The 24,471-nt window shown below is 47.5% G+C and overlaps 2 long non-coding RNA genes across 10 annotated transcripts in view; both read right to left on the bottom strand.

The window, feature by feature from the left end:
- LOC135306205 (uncharacterized) overlaps positions 1-24,471 on the bottom strand; it is a 139,054-nt gene that overhangs the window by 58,582 nt on the left and 56,001 nt on the right. The window lies entirely within an intron of this gene.
- On the bottom strand, positions 4,958-23,418 carry LOC135306204 (uncharacterized). 3 transcript variants are annotated; one of them, XR_010367030.1, is made up of 6 exons: positions 23,214-23,418; positions 14,890-14,996; positions 14,686-14,777; positions 11,192-11,267; positions 9,816-9,916; positions 7,623-9,765 (listed from the first exon to the last, which is right to left on the bottom strand). It is a non-coding gene; the product is annotated as an uncharacterized LOC135306204 (long non-coding RNA). The 3 variants fall into 3 exon arrangements; XR_010367028.1 differs by lacking the exons at positions 7,623-9,765; positions 9,816-9,916 and adding an exon at positions 4,958-7,566; XR_010367029.1 differs by having other exon boundaries at positions 9,816-11,267.

The following is a 24,471-nucleotide window of genomic DNA, read 5'->3' on the forward strand; positions in this document are numbered from 1 at the left end:
AATGAGAACTAGCCAGGAAACAAGAACTGTGTGAACTGGGGATTTCTCTTCCAAGAACTTTTAATTTAATGTTTGATTCTTTTGAGAGGGAGAGGCAACTTATGCAGGGCTAAGAAATGCAATACGTGGGTTACGAACATTCCCCAAGAAGATGAAGGATTTTCATGTTTGCTCTGCTGATTCCCTCTCTGGCCCTGTGCATATTTAATTAATACCAGCTCTCTCTCCAGAAGAGGTTTAGAGCATGATCTGCTCTATCCTGGATGGACACCCTTGGAGGAAGCATTTCCTACCTGAACAAGCTCCCTAAAATGTGTTTAGCTGATCCCCCTCCCTTCCTTCCTCCACTACAAGTCATCCTGGAATACCAGAGATAGACTGAATCCTCAGCACAGATAAAAGACCTATCCAAATCCTCTTGCTGGAGCCCTCTGGGAATTCAAAGGCTTTCCCAAACAATTCCTTTGATGAATGGACACAGAAACTGACGGCCACCATACTTCTGCCGACCCCTTGCCGCCTCTATTCTCCAGCACCCAAAAAGCTGGCATGCCTTTGCCTAAATTCCCATCTGTGGTAAGGTGTCCCCTTTACACTTCTCTGCCACGAACACAAACCCATTCATTCAATTCCCATCGTCCTGGAGATGCCCCCTCCACTCCCAGAACCCAGATCCAGCACTGAAACCCTTCCAGGCAATTGATCCAAATCTCGCCTCGCTCTGAAAAAACAGCCCATGGAGATGATGCAAAACCTCACACAGGGCAGCCATGGTTGCTAAAGCATCTAATTATGTACTTTCTCACTACTGAGCCTGATTTGATTTAAGCAGCTCCCTGGCTCGAGCTCTGGGATGTAACACCAGGCTCTGAATCATCCCTGTCCCATCTGCTCCTGCCTTTGCCCTTCCCCACTCACAGGTAGGACAACACACCAAGCTAAGTATTTAATGGAGTGCTAATGGCTTTTTAAGTGAAGTTTGGGACAGGGGAGAAGCTTTTTTTAGCATGACTGACCTGGGTTTGTGCTGGTGGGGAACCTGTGGAGCCCAGTCCTGTGCTGGTTTGTCCTGGTGCTGTGCTCCTGGATGGGAGCACCACGGCTACGGGCAGATGGTGCCAGGCTGGCGCCCAGCACTGAGTCACCACTGAACACAGCTTGCACTAGAGCAGCGTTAAAGGAAGAGCTGTTGGGTGGTTCTTTTCAGGTGAAGGGATGAGGAAAAGCCTCCTTGGGATGATGCTCTGGAGCTCACAACCATGTCAAGGCAACTGAACGTGCAGCAGCAAACCCGGCCTTAGAGCGCGTGAGAGATTGGGGTTGGAGCAGCAGCTCTGTGGAGCTGTGCCAAAACTTCTCCTTTTCACCTCGCTAGGATTTTCCCAACAGTTTGCAAATCCCATGGAAGGCAGATAAAAACACCCACCAACGTTCCAGGGCCAGATGGTGGTTTGTGTTTATGAAAACTGCGATTTGTTTTCATGGAAACTAGGAAAAGCATAGCGGGCAAAACTGGAAAAACATGGCTCACCCTTTGGGAAAGAGGATATTTTATGGACAGCTTTGGTTGCCATCTCTGTCCTACAGCTGATGGAGCTTGGGAGAGGGGAGCTCCTAAAAGGTCTGCCCAACCCAAGAGAGCAGCTGTGGGATCCAGAGGCCACTGGCTGAAATTCAGCCTGAATTAGGGAGAAGTGGGAGAAGGGTCCTTCACATGACGTGCCAACTTTCCAGCTTGCCAGGAGAGAGAGTTCATTGCTGAATCTTCATTATCAGAGAATGAAGTAATGGGTTTGCTCCTCATGGCTGGTGGAGGAGCCTCAAGAACCACCAGGGTCCATCCAGTGAGTGAGACAAGAAATAAAAGTCTCGGTATCAGCTTTGTGTCCTACAGGGAGGTAACCAGCTTCATTCTCTGCATTTTCACCAGGTAAAAATGGACCATCGGGCAGAGCTTCTCATGCACTGGACTTCTCCTGGGACACTTCCACTTCTGGCTGGTCCCTCCCACCAGCTCTGCCCAACAACTGCCCCTGTGGCACCCTTCTGTTGTTTTTGGCTGGGTTAATCTCAGCCTGATCCCCTGAGAGCAAGGCCCGGGGCACAGGCAATGTAAATCCTCTAGGCTGTGGTGGCCCCAGGCCAGGAGTGACGTCGGTTCCTGAAGAAGAGTCATAAATCTCATCTGAGTTTCCTTCTGCTGAGTTTTCCTTTTGCTAGCAGGGGATCTGCAGTACCTCATCTGTCACAATGGCTCCCAGGAACTCACGTTCTGATGTTATAAATTTGTCATCACCACGACATCACTGACAGACCAAGCTGGAGGAGGAAGGGCTCCAGAGCTAAGCAAAAGACCTTCCCTCTAACAAACCACAGTGATTCACACCAAAATGCCCAAAACAGGGAAGGAATCACGCTTTGCAGTCCAGATTTATCTTTTCTATTTGTTGCCAAAGTGAGACCTGACCAATGTGTGGGTTTGGACACAGTGCTTCCAAGAGCAGATGTGTGCAACTCTGATTTTTAAAGTTTTTCTAAGCCTTCTGATGTTTACATTCTTGTAATGAACTTTCTCACACACGTTATGTAAATAACTTATTGTTTTGCATTATTTTATGGAGGAGGAGAAATTTAATCGACTGCTGGTTTGTCCAGTGGCATTGGAGGGGTGGCACTGTCACCCTTCAATCCACTGTCACTTTTAGAAATCTATAAATGTTAAAATCAGAAATTAAACACCCTCTTTTTACCTTAGAAAATCCAGTGTCCGCATCTTTCTGTTTCATGTCCTAGAGTGACAGGTGTGTGTCTCCTGATTCTGGAGGTTTGCTGACCTCCTGGGTTTATTTTGTTTCCAGGAACTTCCATTCCTCCACATGACAGCTGAGCAGTTTCATGAGTTAAGAGAGATGTTGGACGAAAACAGGGCTGTGAGTAGGCAATACCTCCTTTGAGGTTGCTGTGGTGCTGCACTTTAGCCCTGTGGCCTTTTTCCTTAATATACCTGCACAGAATAAAAGCGAAATGCTCAAAAGATGAAATCGCAGCATTTCTGGGGGCAAGGACCCTGTTATTTGAAGAGGCTGAAGTCAGCCTTGCTGAGTTCCTGTAGATTTTCCTCCTTGCAGCCACTTGGAAATGTTGATTTTATTTTTTTGCATCCTTACATTGCTGCTCACCCAGCTTGAGAAGCAGCTTTGGGGCCAGGTAAATATTTGCTGGCACCACTGAGTGCCATCATCTGGAAGGAAAGCAGGGTGGATTTGGGACTGGTTGAGGATCCATCTAAGAATAGTTCTCTTTGTCATGCATCCCCTGCCCTTGAACAACCTCTTCCATGAATATCCCAACACCTGGACAGTCCAGCCTGGCATCACACATCCTGCAGATTGATCCTGCTGCCTGCCTTATTTCGGTGCTGTTACTCCCGGATTTCTTGGCAGGTTGTCTAAAAATCAGCAAACAACCCCTCAAGAGAGTAGATCTCGGGACAGGAAAACTGAAAAGAGTTCTGTGGCACAGCCCCTGATTTTCTGAGGGATATTTGTCTGCTCTCTTGTGCTGCTGCGTGCTAGGAAAGGGCAGGGAGAGGACATAATTCTGCTCTAACTTGCTACATCATCAGTTTTCATTAAAATATTCTTCTGCCACATCTCTGTAATTTTTCATTTTGGAGGCAAATTTATTAAAGGTGTACTTCAGCCTGATTAAATTAAATAAGTGGCCTTAGCAAATAAAGGGTTGGTTTCTTTTTTTTATCTCGGCACACCACAAAAAGAAAAGGGGGGAGAGGGGGAGAAATTGCTGTGATACAAGCAGCTATTTAATACTATAACTGAAGGGGGGGGGGGAAATTCCATTCTTCATAATCTCCCATTTGTTATCTTCCCTCAGCCCCACCACCACAAATCACTCTGGAGCCTTGCAGCAAAAATACCCCAAATGTAAAGCAATATAATATCCTGTGTTTTCCAAGATAGGTAATAATACATTTTGCACACAAACAAACCTTCCTAGCACTCCACCAGCTCCTTTGCTAAGTCTCCCTGTGTGGCTCTTAACTTCTCACACTCATTTCAGGGCTATTTCCTGGTCAGAGATGGCTTTGAAAATGAGGCTGAAAAAGGTTTCTCAGCTTATTTTTGTTTTGATTTCTGCTAGGCAGCAAGAAAGGGCAGGCACTGTGTTCTGAAATTAGGACTTGCCTGTGCTACCTTGCTTTAATAGGGCCACTTTGCCTGTGTTTTTTCCCCTCACAGTCTCCCCCCAAATTCATCTTAGCTAGTTTTAGGTGGAAAAATAGAGTGTTTGGCTGATCTCTTCCCCCTTAGCCCTGCTACAATGTTTGGGTAATTCTAGGGCTGTGCACACATGAGCATTTCTTAAGCCATATGTCAAACACGGCTCCCCCTTCCACAAGCTTTAAAACCAACTGTCCTAGCAGGATGCTCTGATGGAGCCAGGGCTGGGAAAGGAAGAAGGCTTTCCAGAGACATCCAGGCTTTCTCTTGCCCTTCTTGGCACAAAGGGGCAGCTTCTGCTTCCCCCAAGGCCACCCTGCTCCTGCTGTCCCACTGCCCAGGAGGGACACCGGGATCCTGGGGCCAGCAGCAGCTGTGGCAGCAGGAGGTGGTGCCTGGCCTTGGGGCTGAGAGGTCTCCAGGCCTTGGCTGCCAAGAAAAGGCAACACGCCCATGACAAACAGAGAGAAAACTTGGGAAGTTTATTGGATTGAGAGCTTCCCATCTGTTTCTGCCACAGTCAGGCCAGGCCTCTCCGTTGCCAGTAGCTGGAGAGGATCAGGAAGGAAGCAAATACAGATCCAGCTCCCCTCACCCACCAAGGAAAATCCCTGTGGGCTTCTCCCAATGGGAAACAGAGTCAAAAGGGAGTTTTTGAAACTCCTTTTGAACGAAGCACCCTTCCCTTCTCCATTCAGCTGTAACTGGGTGGAAAACTGCTGAGCCAAAGGCATCCGTCCTTCCCAGAGCTTCATTCCCTTGAGCACACACAGAGGCAGGTGTCTGCTTGATGTTCCCTTCAAATGCCTGTCACCCCCACAAATTCTCTCCATTAGGTGCATATTGGGTCTATGTTTCCCCACAAAAGCAAAACCAAACTGGGGGGATGCAACCACCACGGACTTGGATCCCTGGGGATGACAGGCAGGGACACGGAGTGAGAGCAGCCCAAGGTCTCAAAGAGACTTGGTCCTGAGCCAAAAGCACAGCCCAACACTCACCTCCCTGCTTACCAACAGCAGCAGATGCAGGGCTGAGGAATTAGGCTGCCTTGGGAAGCTCTAAGCTTGGCTTTGGAAAGTAAAGCACCTCCACGTTCCTGACATGGCTCTGCCCAGCCTGAAGAGCTGGACGTGCTTTTGAACAACACTAATGATCAGTCATCAGCTCCTTGGAAGATTTCCATAGCAGCATTTGACTACTGGAGAGCGATCAAGTCAGTGAAGCCTTGCCAAGTTCTGGGCACTTGGTTGGCAGAAAAAATGTTTAGTGCTTCAGGGAAGACTCGGTGCAGCTTTTGATCCCTTCTAGTCCCAACATATTTAAACAAAAATAACCCTTTTCTCCCCTCTCCCTCCCAACCACCATTTCCCCACATCTAGCAGTGGAGAAGGAGGCCACACGTGTGGGTTTGGCACATTTCAGCAGCACTGTTTTTAATGGAGTTGGTCCCCAAATGTCACAAGGTTATTGTTTTCCCTGTTGGTCACGTCTGCCTGAATTTTAGGCTATTTCCTAAATGTCACAATTTCTCTGCTTCCTGCAACTATCTGCTGTTATTGGTTATTTTCTTCCTGAGAGATAATTTTTTGTCTCACTTCTCTCCAAAATGTCCATTTTTTTCCCACTTTGGTACCCCCTGAAACAAATGTTCCATGTGCCTTTGGTCTCATTGACTGGGGAGAGGCAGAGGGGAAAAATCCACCCTGAGGGGAAAAATACTTAAAAAAAATAAAATATGGGTATCTTGCTGCCCAGATCTTTTCTTTTACCTTCTTCTCCCAACCTCTATTGCCCAGGGATCTACTGCCAGAGCCCTGGTGAATTCTGTAATTAAAGCCACAGAATGCTCAGCTATCAGAGTTAATATTTTTTGCCACTGTTGGTCACCTTTGCCAAAATCTCACACAGGGGTTGGACTCATGCCTGGTTTAACTGGCTCCTTTTGGCCCCTGCTTTGTCTCCACTGTCTCCACACTGATGAGATGGATGCACAATCTCTCACGTCTTGCCCTGAGCATCCTTTGCTGGCTCAATCCCTCCCCATACTACAGTCTGTGTGTGCAGGGAGGAAGCAAAACCTGGACCAGTGCTGAGTCTCTCCATCTGGAAGGCACCAGAGGGGCCAGCAGCAGCTGAAGCATCAACACCCCTGCCATTTCCTTGGAAAGACTCAGGATCCAAGGGGAGAAAGATGGAAGAAGAAAGGAAACCTGGCAACAGCAAGAAGACAAGAACCTCAGGAGTGGTGAAAAACCCTGTTGGAGTCAGTCTCAGGGAGAGTGAAGGAAGCAAATGGAGACCTTGAGGTAGGAAGCAATCTCTATTCTTTAAAACCTTTAAAATTATTTAAAACCTTTAAAATTATTTAAAACCTTTAAAATTCTTTAAAACCTTCTCTAAAAGTTAAACTCTAAGTTTTCCACCACATTTCTATTACACATTTCTATTCAAACTACACACCCAGAATCCCAGTTCTGTCATTCCATTCTGGAAGCCTTCTCCACGGCCTCAGGTCAAATGCAGTGTTCTCTTGGGAGTCAGTGCCTGTCAGCACAGAAAGTCTGAAATTCTCAGCATCCAGGGTTCCAACATCTCTAGGAATGTCTTCCCACTGTGGGATCAAGGCACTGACTGAAGGCAAAGGAGATGTGACCCACCAGAGGGTCCCTCCTCACTAATAGCACTCCTGTCCCACAGGACTGCCAGGGATGCAGAGCTGGCAGATATTTGGATGCTCTGATAGCAGAGGGTTCATTCAGCTCCAAGGACAGCTCCCTGCCTGCCAGGGACCAGGTCCCAGCATCTCTGAGCATCCTCCTCTGGATTACCAGTGAGGATGATCCTGACCTGCCTCTGGCATGACAGAATGAGAGAAGTGTTAATTTAAACACCCTCGTGGTTTTGAGCTCTTCTACACCCTTTGAGACATGACCCCATTCTTTGTTCTCACTTCAGGTGCTGGTCAAAGGTCTGAGATTTGTCCCTCTTGGATTATTTCATCCTTTTCCTGCAAGGTCTCAGCCCAGAAACACCTGTGCCAGCTTTTTAATGAGATTTGGGCTCTGCAGGGAGAAACAGCTCCACACCAGCCAGAGTCATGGAGAAAGACCCCATGGAGGTTCTCCTGCTGCAGCAGAGTGTGGGACAGGAAAAATCAGGAAAAATAGACAGGATTGGGAGAGTTCTATGGAAAAATGCTCTAATGCTGCCCCCGCCCCAGAGGGCTGAGCTGTAAGCAGGGCATGAACACCCCCGAGGTGCTGGCAGCATCAGCTGTGTCACACACATCTCTTGGGCACGTTCACTCCGGTGCTTTATTCCCCTGACAAAAAAAAAAAATAGTTTTTAGAGCAGTACAAAACTGATTAGATTGAGGCAAGGGAAAGAGTGATGGAAAACAGTGAACAATAAAAACCCGGGAGCAGGCAAGAGTTTCTTGGAGGAAAATAAGAGAAAATAAAGCTGATGCTTTCAAGATTAATGACTAATGACAAATAATTGTGGAACAGCAATGAGAAGGCAGAATGGAAACAAGAACCAGGCAGGAGAACTAGGCACTAGGTCTGATGGTGAATTTAAGGCCATTAATTCATAATTTGTAGCCATTACAGACAGGAGTTTCAAGTGAGTCCAGCAGTATTAAGAGCTGCTGGTGTGGTGCCTTTCCCAAAGAACCTGGCTGTTATTTAGGGTTCGAAGTGAAGGCTGAACTGCTGTGAAAAAAGCTGATCCTCATCTCATATTAGGGTGTTTATAGGAATCTCTGCCCTGAAGAAGGAAGGAATGAGGACAGAGAAGACACGTGCCCTCCATATTCCTTCTCCAGGCACAAAATGAGCCACTTTGCCCACACCTAAGAGCTCCTGGGCTTTTCTTTCCTCCCACAGGAGGAGCAGATTCTCTGTCAGAAAGCAGCAAACACCAATCCCAGCAGCTGAATGTGCCTGTCCTCCCTTGCTTCACTTTTTCAAAGGGGAAATCAAAGTATTTCATGCTATCCAAAGGTCTCTTCCCCACAGCACAGGATAAAAGGCAGGGCACAGGGTGAAGGAGGGTGGTTTTTTGTGGTTTGAACAGTGTCCATCCTTCTAAGGAGGGGGTTAATGTGCTGCCTGTATCACATCCCTGTGAATCACATCTATTTTATTTAATGAGAAAACTGACAGTTCACTGTGACCAGCAAAGCCTGTCCTGCTCTGTGTCACCCAGGAGGTACAAAACAGCCAGTTTTGCTCTAATCCTGCAATATTTACAGCTGGAAAGAATGGAAACAGAAGGAACAGAGTTAAATCTCAAGGAAGATGCGTTCCTCTCAGATCTTGCATTCACAATAGACAGAGGCACTCAAACCAGCCTGACAGGGTACACAAGACACTTGGCAGCCTGGCAGAGCTTTGTTCCTCACAGAGATCAATCAAAGCAACAGAGAGACTTGTCAGGGAAGCGTGGGATCAGCTGTGTTCTCCTAGTCTAACTATGGTCTTCTCCTCTCTGCTTGATTCACTTCATGCTGTTGGTGTTTCCCAGGTGGGAAATCTCTGAGGTTAACCTGAGGTTCTGCAAAGTATTAATAACCTGAGGTTCTGCAGTATTTAACTTAGCCTTCCAGCTGGTTTGAAGCTAGGAGGTTCTCTCAGTCCCTTGCCAAGCACCTTGCAGGGGATGAAGTGTCTTCGTGGCATGGGAGTCATCCCTTTCGCTTCACCCATAACTGAGAGAATGACCAACAGCAAAGCACCGTTTCCTTCACAGCCTTTGGCTTCTCCTCCAAAACGTTTCCCTCCCCTCTTCATTGAGATCACACCCCATTATTTTCCCTGTGCTTGAGGCACATTAAAACCCACAGCTATTAAACTGCATTTGATGCACAGAGAAAACCACTCTGAGTGCAACCTGAGAACCCCTGATGTTACAGTGAGGAAGAAGAGGAGGACGATTAAGGCAGGATGGTAAAACGTCCTTTCCACAGTCACTTTTTTTTTTTTTTTTCCCCTGATAATCCTATTTTTACACGTGCCCAGCAGATGTTCCCCATATCACACTCGGTACAGCCAGATGGTTCCAGCATCCCTTCCCCACCGTGTGTAGCCAGCTCCTGATCATCTCACTGATGTGTAATGGCCCCGTCAGAGGGGAACGAGATGCTCAGGGTAATTGTCTGCGTGTTCCCAAACATCTGCGCACTCGTCCCTGCTCTTAGAGCCCGCAGTTCCCGGTGGGAGAGGAATTCCCCCTCCGAGATGCCATCAAACAAGCGGCCCTTGTCACTACAGCTCAATTGCCACCGCGCCCAAAGGCCACAGGCTCGGCTTTACACAGCCAGGCTGTGACAGAGGTAGATCCTGCCACGGGGTAAAGGTGGAATGATAGAGGGAGGGAGGGATGGAGGAAGGGATGACCAAGCTGCTTAACACCTCAGAAAAGGGCATTTGCTGTTCTGAAAAGAATTGGGACAAGACACATTGGAGTATGACCAGAATTTGGGAATGCCTGTGCAGGGTCCTGTCACCAGCTATGTCACCTTGTAAAGCATGTCCAGCCTGTGCAGGGTCCTGTCACCAGCTATGTTACCTTGTAAAGCATGTCCAGCACCCTGAGGATGTGATTTGGTGCAGATTTGAGACTCGCTGCAGCCTGATCTTACAGCAAAATGAGCAACACTTGACACAAAACTATAAGAAACACCAAAATTGGGAAGGACTTTAATCAATGGCAACATTAATCAATGGCCAGCGAATTTAGGACAGGTTTTTGATGGGCCAGCAAGGTCGGGAAGCAGTGGTGGGCAGAAGTGTTACCTTGGAGATGCAGCAAAGCCCTGAGTGCAGGAGTGGGACAGGAGGTAATTTTAGGAAGCAAATAAAATAGAAATAGCAGAGCAGATCCAAAGGGATTCTCATTGATAGGCAAGTGACAGCATTAACCAGCTGGCAGCTCCCCTGGTGTCCCAGCTTGCGAGCCAGCCTCAGAGGAGAACTGACAGGTAGATCAGCATCAAGAAGCACCAAGAAGGGAAGGAAAGGCCCCTCTCTCCAAACTTCCCCATCCCATTCCTGTCCCCAACACCCAAGCAGGAGAATGGAGCCCAAACCCAAAGCTCTTCCCTGCTCTGTGTCCCTCTTGCTCAGACTGCCACTGGCAGGGCAGGCCTGGGAGGGCACAGAGCCCCAGTTCAGTTGGAGGTCAGGGATGAGGCTGTGCCTCAGAGGGGACAAACCCACGGGCCAGCAGCAGGATCTGGGACAGCTGGGCCCCTCTGGCAGCTCAGAGCAGGGCTGGGAGCTTTGCCCACGGACAGCGGGAGAGAGGGGAGCAAGGGGAGAGGGCAAAGGGTGTCCAGTGATATAATTGACTGCTCGACTAATTAAAATTCCTGGGCTGCTAATTGGGGCTGGGATCTGCCTGCTGAACGCTCCCCTCAGCAGCTCAGCCCAGAGAGAGGGGAAGAGGGGGATAAAGGTCTGGAAGCAGCCGAGCCCCCGCTCGGGACTGGCAGAGCCCAGAGCTGTTTGGTCTGACCGATAACAAGTCACCAAATTACTTTTGACAAGTGAAGGGGATTGGAAATAATGGGGGTCTGCGAAAAGCCCAGGGCACAGACGGGGGGGATCCATGAGATAATGAGGAGGCAAAGCCCTGGCATGGCTTGGGGCTTCCCCCCCTCCCGGACTGGGGTGGGAGGGGACAGGGAGGAGGCTGTGAGGGACATCTGTGCCACACTCCAGTCAATATTTAGCCTGGAAAGGCTCTGCCTGAGGCACAGGCACTGCCTGGAGGGGGTCAGCCTGGAGCACTTGGCACCCCTGCTCCGCCTCAGCTGCAGTTTTAGGAGTGGGCTTCAAAAACCTCATGCCACAGCACCAAAATCCCTGTCCTTTTTGCATCCCCCACCATGGGTCAGGTATTCTCCATGCATTGCCCAGGTGTGCCAGCCCCCAGCTGCTCACCTGATCCAAAAAACTGCACATCCCTGCAGGATCCAGGTGCTCTGGCTGCACCAGACATGGGAAATCAGCAACCAGACTGCAATAATTAAAGTGTTCATTTACATACCAATACCCCAGATATTCTCCACCTCACATCCCTTTCACAATGATGCAGTATCCAAATCTGGAGCGCCTCTGAGTGCACACAGCCAATTTCTTTCTACTCAGAAAAAGAAAATAGCCTATTTTTTTTCATGTCAACGTGCTCTGTGTAATATCCAGTGGGTAATTTCAGTGTCTAATGCAGCATCCACAGAACCCTCACCTCCTGGGAAATCAGTTGGGTGCTCTTTTCCCCTTGATTTGGAGAATAAAAGTCCCTCTTATACTCAGGAGGCATCCAGGAAATGTAACTTGATTTTGGAAACATGAATATTGGGATACATTTGATCAACACCGGAAGGAGGAGCTGGGATTGCTTCACTTTGGAGAGGATCACCAAGCAGACAAAAATGCTGTGGAAAGGGAAAAGACACTGGAGCTGGTGTCAAGTTTCTCACTTTTTCATAGGACTTCACATCTGTTTCATAATCATGGCCTTTTTTTTGTTTCTTCCAGACAAAAATGCCCAGCTTGCATGAGCTTGGTCTTCCTCATGCCCAGATCCTGGTAGGTCTTCTCCCCACTGAGTCCAGCCTTCATTTTCCCTGAGAAAGGGTTTTCCCTGCAGTGGAGCTCCCCAGGAGGACAGCTGCATGCTCCAGTGGTGCTGCACCCCACAATGGTTCAGGGAACCCGATTCCTCACTCTCCTCCTCCCCAGAGATTCTGCACTGGCAGGGACCAGAACACAGGGGCAAACATGCCCATTTTTCATCATTTTGGGCATTTTTTTGAACAGTGGAAAGAGGAAAACATTACTTTAACCCCCGAGTGGCTGCAGGCCAGGGAGCTGCTGGATGCCACAGACATTTCCCAATGCTGCTCACAGCCTTTTTTCCAGCTCCATCCAGTTGGTTTCAAAGCAGCTCTCATGTTTCAGCAGCACTGTGGGGACCTCAGGAGGTGCTGACATACCAGTTTTTTTCCACATCAAGTAATACAAAAGGATAAAACTCATGTTTTAGTGGAGTTTTTTCCCCCCTATTCTTCTCCAGACTTGGATTATGGAAGCTCCAGCTGAGCTCTCAAACAGGCACTGTGCAAGTCACATTCTCAGCTTCAAAGTGAGGAAGCAATTCATGGCAGTTCATTTGCTGCCTGAGTATTTTTTAAGCCAGAGATTCCAAAGGAAAAGAGAACCTGATTCCCTCTGCTTCCAGCCCTCCTCTGCCCTGAAGGCCACCCTATTCACAGTGCAAAGCCATAACCCCACAGCTGCTATTTGCCTGTATTTCCCTGACAAAACACCACCAACTGAAGTTGGGTGAAACTCTCCTGGACTCAGAGGGTCTAATTCTCAGGTCAGCCTCTGACTTTCCCTTTTTGGGAGCAAAATAACAAAAATTCTTTGGAAATGAAGCTTCCTGTAATTGCAGTGGCAATCCTCCTTTCCTAGAAAGCCCTAAAAAATCATCCTGTGTGTCTTGAAGTCTTCATCCCCCCTTTTTTTGTACAGCAAATCTTCAAAGCCCTGATGGGTACGCGGGGCTGAACATTCCCAGGTCCTACAAAGGAAGAGAGGGGGCACAGAGGGGAAGAGGATGGGGCTGTGGGATTGTCTGCATTTTTCCTTAACAGTTTGGGGTCAAGCCTGATCCCCGGTGGGGTCAGCTCTCTTACAGGCTAACACGCCAAAGTCAAAGGAGACTCTGCTTCACCATGGGAGCCCGGCCAGGGGGAGGCTCTGCAGCCCCTTCAGGAGCACCAGGGTGGGAGGGGGATGCAGAAAAGCGTGGGGAGGCTGCAGGGGCCGTGCCAGACAGGAATTCTCCAGGGCAAATGCACAGGACCTGCTCCTGACCCATCCACGGGCATCTCTCAGCACCAACATCCCTTCCCACAGAGCACCAGGCTACACCCAGCACCATGTGGGACACGGGCTGGGAGCAGGCTGGCATAGGAGGGATGTCAAGGTTCACAATAATCACCCAAAAATCCCCTTTTCATCATCTACAGGATGCTCCTCACCAGCAAAACAACCCCAGAAGATTGGAGTCGTGGTGAGTCTACAGCACTTTGCAGAGTGTTGACACCTCTGATAAGAAAGAAGGGAAGGAAATGAGGAAATCTGCGCAGCTGGACAATACCTAAACATGCCACAGACCAGAGACAGAGATCTGGGCAAATCAGCATCTGAAAGGGAGATGGAGAGAAAGGGAAGTTGCCCATGCTGCCTGGCTCACATGGAGGGAGCAGGATGCTCGTGCAGCCAAAGAAGAGATAAAATAGGAAGATGTCAAAGTTATTTTTTTCAGAATGCAAGCTCCATTACACAAGGCGAAAGGTGCACATTAAGTGCAATAAAAAAAGAAGCTTTTATAGAGATTAATTTGTCTGCCCCGTTCTCCTTAAACCGGAGGTTATAAATTGTGACAGATCATGTATGTTTTTGGGAAGCGAAGGCAGGAAAAACGAAAGGGAATTGGGGAATAGATCAAAATTCTCCGAGCAGAAGGCTTGGGAGGCACACATTTACATCAGCCTTTTTCTTCTCCTCTCAGAGCTGGTGCCATTCTGATCCACAGGAGACGGAAACTCCTCACCCCTGTATTCCTACAGCTCCTTGAATCCATGGACTGCTCACAGACCCACAAAGGGGATGAGCTCAAAGCCAGTTGTTTGTGGACTTGAGATGATGAGAGCTGAGAAGGCAGCTGCTGGAATGTGTTGTTATCTGCTCCCATGCATCCATCTCACCACAAACATTCCAGTGCCCCAATTCCACAGGCAAAGCTGCTCTGGAACAGCAGAGCTCCGAGCAGCAAGTTGGAACAAAGGATAATCGTTTTTATCTCTCCTCTTTCAAGTTTCTGCAACAAAAGCCTGTTCCTGTCTGGCCCAGGAACAGATCTGCCTGCCACAGCCCATCTTCAAATACTCCTGATTGACCTCAGCGTGTGAAATAGGCACCATTAAAGTGTTCTAAGAATAATTCCCAGAAATCATGAGTCACTGTCTGATTTCGGCAGAAAGGGCTAAAACGATTCAATTATTCACCATGAATTATTCACTGATAATTACGCTGTAGTTAGCGATCTCCACGTAGACAGTTCATTACGAGCAAACCGCTGGTGTGCAGCTAATATTTCACAGAAAAGACCCACTTTTGTTATTGCATGTCATATATAACGAAGAGGAAATATTGGTGGCCATCAGAGGAAATCACAGAGAGATTAAATGTGGAAGGAAAATGCTGCTATTTCTAATTCTCCAGCAGCTCTGCCAAGTGCAGCACCAGGCCGAGCATCCCTTTCTCTGGTTTCAGAGCCAGCCAGGATTGCATTCCTTGGAGAAACACACAGTGAGGAGAGGAGAAACTGAGAGACTGAACTGGCAGCCATGGAGAAAACTCACCTTTTTCTCTTATTTTGCTGATGACTGCTGGAAATCTCTCTAAATCCAGGCTCTCCAGGACTGCAGACAGTTCAGTTTTGCTTGTCCGCCTGCTGCTCACACAGAGCTATTTTGGCAACTGAGCTGCCACTTACCTGCCATTGCACTGGCAGGGCTGGCACAAAAGCAGGCAGAGAGGAGAAAGCCACCCTGAGAGCTTCTCACCTGCCAGGGATCTGGGGGAAGAGCTCATTTCTCTCACACTTCCAAGCAGAGATTCTGTTTTTTGTCACAAGGAGCAAATTCAGCCTAGCTGAGCCAACACCATCCACCTGCAGAATAACCAAAATAGCCCTGAAAGTCTGTGGGGGCTCCACCCCAGGACATTTGCGCTCCCATCTCAACTAGTTGCTTCCCTTTCCTTTTCCCTCCCCAGCCTGGCCTCAGTGGTGCTGGGATGCAGAAAAAGCCAGGGTATCTCCTCTCCAGCCCAGTCCCACAGAGCACACCGGGACAGGGTCTGCAGGAACAGCTCCAGAACCCACAGCAGCTTCTGGAGGCTCTCCCACATATCCACCCACAGCTCAGAGGTTTCAGGCTCCTCGGGGAGGCTCTCAACACCCAGATAAAACCGGGTACCAATGATGTGAATATGAACTCCTCATTTTGTGGGTCACAGCACAAGCACTTGCCACAGCCAGGAGGACCAGGACATTGAGCTCCTAGCTCAGAAACATCCCATTCTTTCCAGCTGTGCTGTGTTCTTTCCCAAGGAAAAGAAACAGTTAAGAAACACCAACACAACACAGTTAAGAAATCACCAGCTTTGGCTTGCAAGACATCAGACAACTACACAGGTTGCCCAGTTTCCCCAGTCCTTGCCATGTCTGGGAGGGTTCTTAAGGTGCATATTCCTGGTGGCAGCCCTATGGAAATAACCCCTTTTAGGCACCCCCCAACATGGGAAAAAGAGAGCAGAAAGGTCTATGTGAAGTGTTCCTTGAGACATTTTGACCTGGGATGAACAGGGAAACCCTGGGGCTGGGGTGGATCATTCCTGTGTCTCTGTGGGATTTTAGCTCACAGGGCAGGGGGCTCCAAAAACCTATCCTTTTAAGCTGTTCTGTGCAAGAACCACTTCTATACCTTTATCATCCTTCTTGCCTCTCACCAAACTTTTCCCCACCCTTCCCTCTCCTGCCAGAATCAGTGGCAGACCACTCATGACACGGGTGTACCCTCTGTCACGGCAGGATACAGTTTACTGGTTTGTTCCTTGTTTTCCTAATAATTCCTATCATTTTAGTCACTGCCGCTGACTGGCACTGAGAGCAGAGTTGATATTTTCATCCAGCCATCCATTATAACCACCAGATCTCATTGGTGAATGGTAACAGCCAGTGCAGAGCCCATTACAGCTCGTAAAAAATTAGAATTGTTTTCTCCCAGGTGAAAGCAGCACAGAAAAACAGAAAAACCTGCTCAAAAATCACACAGCTGCTGTCCCCATCCTTATCCTGAAATCCTTAATTCTGCCCTTTTGAAGGGTCCAATCGTTTCCATAGTTTTTTCACTTAGTTTGGCTTTTTTTTTCTGGCTGAAACTCCTGACATTTCTGGCTCTTTACCTTGGGGAAGTTAAGGCAAAGGGCTTTCAAGGATGGGGAGTCATGGATAGTGTTACCTCAGAGCTGCGTTTTAAGGCGTTTCTTGAGCTTTTACGCTCATCCTCACCCTTTTTCCACACCAGCATTGATTACAGCGGGTAATTGTTTTCTAATTGGCCCGCAGCTGCTTATCTATCTTAGATAATTAAAGTGAAGAAGAAGAAACAGAAATAAGGAAAGAAAACGGAACTTTGCTCTTAAGTAGCTGCCTATTGACTGTCTCGATCGATGGGGAGGTCACTTTGGGCACACACGCTAGCGGGACACGTCCTTGACTGACAGACCCAGGAAGGCAATTCCCAGCCTCTCACTCCTGCTTCTGCCAAGCCCCACCTTTATTCCTTCCAACAACACCATCTTGGACTCCTCCAGCCCCACACCACCAGCTTGGAGGACACCACCCAACCATGGGCCTGCGCTCCAGAGGCGACACAGTGGGAATGCCCAGGCTGATTTATCTGGGCTGGCACAAACTCAGAATCTCCAAGATCTCTCCTCTCTTGTCAGGTTGGATTAAAACCAGACAATGAAAATATTGACTGCTCAACCACGGGCCGAGAAAATCATTGGGAAGGGTGGAGCCAGAGCACAGCACGATGCACGGCTCCTCAGCATCACAAACCTGCTGGGTGCCACCTCCAAAGCCACCCAGCTGTGTTCCACAGCCAGGGCAGCACGGCATTCCAGCTTCTCACTAGCGCTGACACCAGTCAGAACTCTCTCTCCGTGCTGGAAAGCCCAAGGAAGTCTTCCAAGAAGTGAAGAGCTCAGAGGCTGGCTCTGCTTTGTAGGAGTTAAAATGAAGTTCCCTGCTAGCTCAGCAAGGAGGGGTCACACAGAGGCTTTGGAAGGCCTGGGCAGAGATGCAGCAGGGTTAGGCCTGACCCAGCCAGCACCTGCCTCCACACCTCAGGTGACAAAAGCACAAGACAAATCCCAGAGAAACGTGGCTCCCACCAGCCCTGGGAACCTGGCAAAACAGCCAGGATAATTTGGCACAATTAAGGTAAATTTTAATCCAAATTGAGAGTAAAATATCAGACACAGAGTACTAGTAGAAAATGTCAGGTACAATCTGATTTCATTGTTGCAGCAAGATGAAGTATAAGATATTTGAGAGGTGGGGAAAAGAACTTGACTGGTGGTATTGAATTCCTGGGCAATGGAAGCTTGATTTTGAAATCTTCAATCAGGAAAAAAATCAGTGACCTCATTTTTCCAAGATTATGTCTGACTTTAAAGGAGAGATGCCAAACTTTGGTAGACATATTCTGGGGAAATTTAATTTAGGAAATGCTTTAATTATTACATTTGTCTGAGGAGTTCATTACCAGAGCTGAGGAGAGAAGCTAACAGGGGGTGGGAGATGAATCTATTGCCTCAACTTGAATTTTTGGGCAAGGTGTAAAGTTAAAGGCTTGTTCTTTGAAGGACAGAAATGCTGATTACCTTCCAACACCCACCTCTCACAGCTTCCAGTTCCTGTGTACATCACCCAGAGACCTCAGTGCAGCCACACTGAGGTGACACACACACACACACAGAGGCCAGTTGAGAGGTGACTTCCAAAGATTTCCTGGTAAACTAAGGAGGTTCTGTTCAACCAGCCACCCAGACAGCCCACATTACATTCTCTTAGCAGAAAAATTAAGAGCAAATTTCAGCAAAGTGCTTTTTAACTAAACTATACGGTGTTATTTGCTCTCCCCCCTACCTCCCCTGCAAATCATACTGGAAATGCTCCAAGCAGGAACCTTCTTTGTGTCTGTGCATGTAAAACTTCCAAGTACATGCTAATTCAGTTTAATTATGGATTTACTTCACTAGCTGCATTGCTAATGCCAGAAACAGCCAATATTTGCAGCCAAGGAAATGAGGGAAAAGGAAAACAAGGTTTTCCACGCTCATGTCCCTCTCAAGCCCCATCCCTGCGTCCCCATGCTTTCAGAACTTGGTGTGCAGGAATACTGCAAAGATAACCTGCTCTTTATTTGTACAATTTATTAGATAATCTCTTTCTAATCGAGAACTAATTAAAGGAAGTGAATGCTTGGTTGGAAACGGGGATTAAAACGTGGATAATTATCATAAACGCTACATTTGTTGTTCCAGCCTGCTCTGTTCTCCTCCTCCCCTGTCCCTTTCCCCCCAGTCCCTCTCCAGGCTGCTCCTGATAATGCTCAGACTGTCTCAGAGGAGGTTTGCTTTCACAATCAATTATTTTCTTTTTTGTCACCCTTGCTAATGTTTCGTTTGTGTGAGAACATTAACGAGAAGTATTTTCTTTTCCTTGTAAATTCATTTAGACGACAGTGACAGAAGGTGGGGAGGTGGCAGCTGTAGGAAAAAAAAAGAGGAAACAGGAACATTAAACCCAAGCTTATAAATTATTTCATCTTCTCCAGACAATCCAGATCTGTCACTGCTTTGTGTGCAAGGGGAATTTTTTCTTTTAATTTTTTTTTTGTCCAAGAGTTCCTCACAGGCACGAGACATTGATGTATGGGGGAGGCTGATGAGAGAGTCTCAGCACAGCTTTTTCTGCCTGCTCACCTGCCAGAGCTGCTCCACTAGCAAGGCCACTGAGGTCTCATCAGAGAGAGTATCCAGGTCACAGCCAGCAAGGAAAGATTTAACTAAATCTTTCCTTTTTGGCTAAAGCACATTTTTAAGCCTGTGTCTGCACAGGCAGAGCCTATTGCTTTGCTGTAGTGTCCATGCAGGAGCACTTCTTGCTCAGGCAAAGATTCTGAGGAGCAGGAGGTGGCTCAGGTCAAGCCCACAGCACCTTCAAGTGAGGATTTTTAGCCACTTGCATTGGCTGATGTGAGGCTGCATGTCCACAGTGATGTCCTGCAAGCCCAGGGCTGATGACCCAGCGGATGCCACAGGATGCAGAGCAGCTCCTCTTTCCCTGGATCAGATGTTAACCATAAGAACATAAATAATTACTCCTTTAAAAGTGCCCTAACAGGGATAAAAGGTGAAAATGAGAGCAGGTCCCTCAATAGCTGGACACCAGAACAAGACAGGCATGTTGGAACCACAGCCAAGATCAAAATATGTCTGACAATTTTTTGTGCCTGGATTGTTTATTGCTTAATTCTCAACAAAAGTGCTAAAAGCACAGAAGTGACAGGCAGATTTTACTTTTCTTTGCTTCTAAGGAGGAGAAAAGCTCTTCCTGCCTAACCTGTACCTGGCATGGCATAGTCCAGCCTGATGGCACATCACCCTCAGTCAGTCCCAGGAATTTTAATGGAAGGGGTGCCTAAGGGATGAGACACCCCCCCAGCTGGCATTTAGTCAGCTTAAGTGATTTTGCTTTGGGTAATTTTATTGCTTTTCCACCCATCCTGGGAATAAGTGGCTCTGCAAAGGGCTGGGTGTGCACCACAAAGGACACGGAGGGGTTTCCTGTTCAAGGCCAGCATCTCTCACAACACTGCTGCCACCAGGCATTGTCCCTACTAAATGGGGACAGCAAAACAGCTCCTTAAAAAAGGGCACGGGTTTTGATGCCCATCCACTTCACAGCTTTGGAAAAAGACCTCTGACTTAAAGCCAGGCTCAGCTTTGGCACAATTCAAGCTAGACCCAGCAGAGATTTTCCCCCATGGATCAGGGACTCCCAGTTTCTACCCAGCCCAGAGAGAATTTTTGTGTACAAATGCACAGGGCGTTAGCAAGTTGTTAGCTCTGAAAAATTGGAATTACTCCATTTCAAAGAGATCTGTAATGCATAAGTGTCTGGGCTCATCTATCTTTCTCATCATCCCTCCTGCCTTGAAGTAAGGTCTTGCTCTCTAAGAATCTAGACAAGAAAAACACTCCAACAAAATGAAAAGCAACCTGGCTGGTGATGTATATAAAAGATGACATCTCCAGAAATCCCAAACTTCAAAGGGGCAGCTTTCAGCTCATGACTATCCACTCCCTCCAGCCCTCAAGGCTAGTGTCATAATTCTACAGCCACGGGAATCATTTGATCTCTCCAAATGGCAGCCCAGTGGTCTGGCACGCTTCTGGATGCAAAAAAATCTGCACTGCCACCAGCAGTGTTCTGCAGGGGTTGGTCTCTGAAAGGACAGATTGAGGTGAAACAATTGAAAGAGTCAGTGGCAGGAGGAGGAAGGAGGCAAAAAGGGTACTTTGAAGGACAGCCACAGGCTGAGGAACTTTGTGGCCTGGTTTGCGCAGGGTTGAAGGCACAGGGGAACCTCAGAGGTTCCTGGGTGTGCCGGCCATTCCAGTGGGGTGAATCCACATTCCAAGGACTTTCCCCAGCTCACACCATCCTGTGATTTACAGGATGAGGGAAAGCACACAGGGTTGGTCACAGGAACACAGGTCTTGTATCGGAGCAGCACAGGGAAACCTCCATCCTCCTCCTCCTCCTCTGGAACACACTGCAGGTCTCAGCTCTCCTTCACGACCTCCAGGCAGTGGGTGAAGGCCAGGGGACACATGAAGCTGCTGAGATAAGTAATTGGCTGCCTGCTGGCAAGAACTCTTAATTAGAGGCTTTTCAGCAAGGAAATGTTTATATGGAGCTAATGTATTTACTTTGATGCACACACACTGTAATAAACAGGCGCCCTTCCTATGCTCCAGCAATTAAAGAAGTGTATTGCAAACAAACCCAGCCACCAGCTCCCACAGATGGGCTCCCACTGTCCCTTTCCCCATGGCCCAGAGCATCCCTGAGATGTGAGACAGTCCCAGCTCTCCCAGGGCAACGCTGTGGGTGACCATGCTGCTGGAGCAGGGGCCCTCAATCCAAGTGGGTGAGAAACTTTTCCCCCATCCAGCCTGGAAAACAATAAATTGAGCCTAGTTTTCATCTTGCAGACTGGGGAAAACAGCTCCTTCTAAGCAGGGCACAGGATTGTGCACTGGCTGCAGTTCCTGAACAGATTGGAGATGCTGCGCTGCTGCAGTTTAATACAGTCAGTGTTTATTCCTGTGTGGGAGAAACACTCCATTATCTGGCTTATTAATTGTTAGTTAAGCGATGGGAAGGTGCCCAGAGCGGGAGATGAGCCCTCATCTCTTGTTATTAGCTCAGAAACCAGCAGAAATAAAATAACTGGAGATAAATTATCCCGAGTGCTGCCCCAATACCGCAAACTGACAGATCTGCTCAGAGGGGAATTCGCAGAGAGATCTCTGGGGGGAGCAGGGAAGAGAGAGCAACAGCCAGTCCCACTGAAGATTTCTTTCCTTAATGAAAAGATTACACCATCTTTGATTCTGAACACCGCTTTTCATGGCTGGGATCACATGGATGTTCATGGTTGAGAAGGTACCCCTGCTCCTGTAGGAAAACTCAATTTTTAGTCTATCACTGACAGCGAGACAGGTTTTGCATTGGTAGCTTAATGTTGCACAAGAGGGGTCCTTTTTTATTAAAAAAAGCAACATGCAGCTGCAAACAGTCTGGCCTGGTCACTGCGGGGCTGTGATAACCTCAGCAAACACAGGCAACCCCATTATCCGCCGTAGAGTCTGCAGCAGGGATGGGAGGCTCCACAAAATGAGTTTAACAAGGACAAGCAGCCAAGAAACCAGCAATGAAAAGATGCAAGACTCTGCCTTGAACCCCAGACAGGTGAAAACACCCAGCTGTGTCCAACATTGTAATAGTTCCCACATCTAAACAAGTAAAACCCAGCAGTGTCCACATTCATTTCCCCCAAATCCATCCCCCAGTGGTGGCCACAGAGCCATAATTTGCTGGCCCCCGTGCAGGGGATGGACAGAAGTTACCATTCATTTATCAGACCCACAATTCCACAGGAAAGCAGAATACCACGATCCACAGCATAAAGAAATGTAGCTAAACTAATGCATTTTGTGACATAGTTCAGGAGAAGCAGAGTTAAAAGAACAAGGAGAGAGAGAGCTGCCCCTCCTTGCAGTCATTTGCTTGGAAAACACCCCAGCAGCCTTTCTACAGCACATGTAGCATTTTTACTGCAGTTCTGGAAGAAGATACAGGGGGGAAGGATAGGCCAGGAACCTGAGCCAGCATCAGCAGCACATTAACAAACCTAGGAAAGTAGTGACAGCCAAAGCTTGGGTCGAACCTTGCACTTGGAGCTGAAATTGAACCAAGGCCATCACCTGATTTGGGAGAGCACAGAAGCACCTGAGGCAGCTGTCCACACTCTGCTCCCCAAGGAGGCAGCCCCTAGCACCAAAACAGACTTATGGATGCTCCAGACTGAGGGTCCAGCCCTAGTACTTTTTACAGCAGCTAAAAAATTAATCACAGAAACACAGAAGGGTTTGGGTTGTAAGGGAACTTAAAGCCCATCTCATTCACCCCCCTGCCATGGGCAAGGACACCTTCCACTAGACCAGGTTGCTCCAAGCCCTGTCCAGCCTGGCATTTCAAGCTTTTTTCATTACTTCACAGGCTCCTCAAACACCAGTGAACTGTTCTCATTCCAGTCTCCATCAGTGGAGTTCTCCCCCCAGCCAACACTCAGCAGCCCAAAGTCACCCCCACAGCCCAGAAAAAGCCCTGCTCACCCACAAAGTGCTTTCTTTAAAGAAGTTTTGTGCTACTTTGGAGCCTTATCTCATTAGACAAACATCTCTTCATCCGTGTTTCATTTAATCCCTTCTAGAAATACAGCAATAAGCACCGTTTCATCTGCATCCTGCAACAGAGCACCCCAGATCCAAGCTCATTCCCAAAAGTATTTGTTTGTGAGAGGAAAGACTGCCAGCTCCTAGCCCTAAAGAGCTCCAAAAACATTGCATCTGCTCATCCTCTTCACTTGCTTGTGTACCTCGAGTCAAAACAGAACTCCTTAAGAGCATCAGCCCCTCTGAGAAACTCCAGTTACATCCACAGACTCCAAACACTGCCTACCTGCCATCCCAAGTTTTCAAGCTTCCTCCAGCTTCAGCTTCCAGAATAAAGCAGGAAAAAAACTTCAGGAAGAAAGAAAAAGAAAAAAGAAACTTCAGGAGCGCCTCACTCCTGCTTTTCTAAGCTCTTGCAGCCACAAAGCTGCTCACAGGTGGGCTAAGCAAGGCAGCCCAATTAAGCCTGCCTAACGAGAGCCTTTCATTTGAGTGGATCCAGGTGTACCTTTCCATTGCTGGAGGTGGAATTTCCCTGGCTGCATCTTCCCAGAGAGGGTACTCCACCTTTAAATTGCTTATCACTTGAAGAAAGCTTTGCAAATGCTGTATTTTGCTGCCCCTGTCTCAGGACTCGGAGGGTCTGTAACTCATTTGGAAGTTCTGGGGTTTGAAAAGGAGCGCTCTGTTCACAGGGCAGCCTGATAACACAGAGACAGATGAGCTTCAGGTGAGGTGAAAGGAGACAGACAAGGCAAATTAAAGTCCTAGATACTAAGAATTTTAAGTTTTCTATGCTAACAAACTCTAACCCCCCCAAAAAACCCACTACATTTAACTTAAAACCATTTAAAAACCTTCAAAAATTAATTAATAACACTAAAATTACAAGTGTGTAGTTTAATTAGACGTGTATAATATCAGAAAATAAAAAACTTAGAGTTTATAGTTTTAGAATATAGCAATACATTTAAATCAAAATAAAAGTTTTAAAGCAAAAACTAGTCCTTCTTCATGAATTTAAGTAGTATTTTATAATTAAACAAAAAAGTCTGCAATGCAGACTGAGTAATAAGTTATTAGGTTAAAAATAAAAATAATTTAAGTATCATTTCTTAATCAAATAACTTAACCTGGAAAAAATCTTATAACAAAAAACAGGTAACCATTTATATCTTATTAATAAAATACTACAAAACTCGCCACCTATAAAACTATAACATACATTTGAAAAATAAACATTTAAACCTAAACACAAAATACCATCAATCCCAACCCAAACAACCTGGTGCTACCTCTGCATGTTGATAATCTGGGTTGTTACTGCATCACAGGGCTCTTCTCTGGCATAAATTGTGAGGTGGTTTATACATGACAATACTGCCATCAATATAAGCATTGTCTAAGAAGGGCTTTTCACAAGAGCATAGGGGGATAGGATCTAGGATAAATATTAGGAAAAATTCTTCCTGGGAGGGTGGGGAGGCCCTGGCACAGGGTGCCCAGAGAAGCTGTGGCTGCCCCTGGATCCCTGGAAGTGTCCA

Source organism: Passer domesticus, chromosome 8, assembly GCF_036417665.1.
Source record: "Passer domesticus isolate bPasDom1 chromosome 8, bPasDom1.hap1, whole genome shotgun sequence".
In the NCBI taxonomy this organism is placed as follows: Eukaryota; Metazoa; Chordata; class Aves; order Passeriformes; family Passeridae; genus Passer; species Passer domesticus.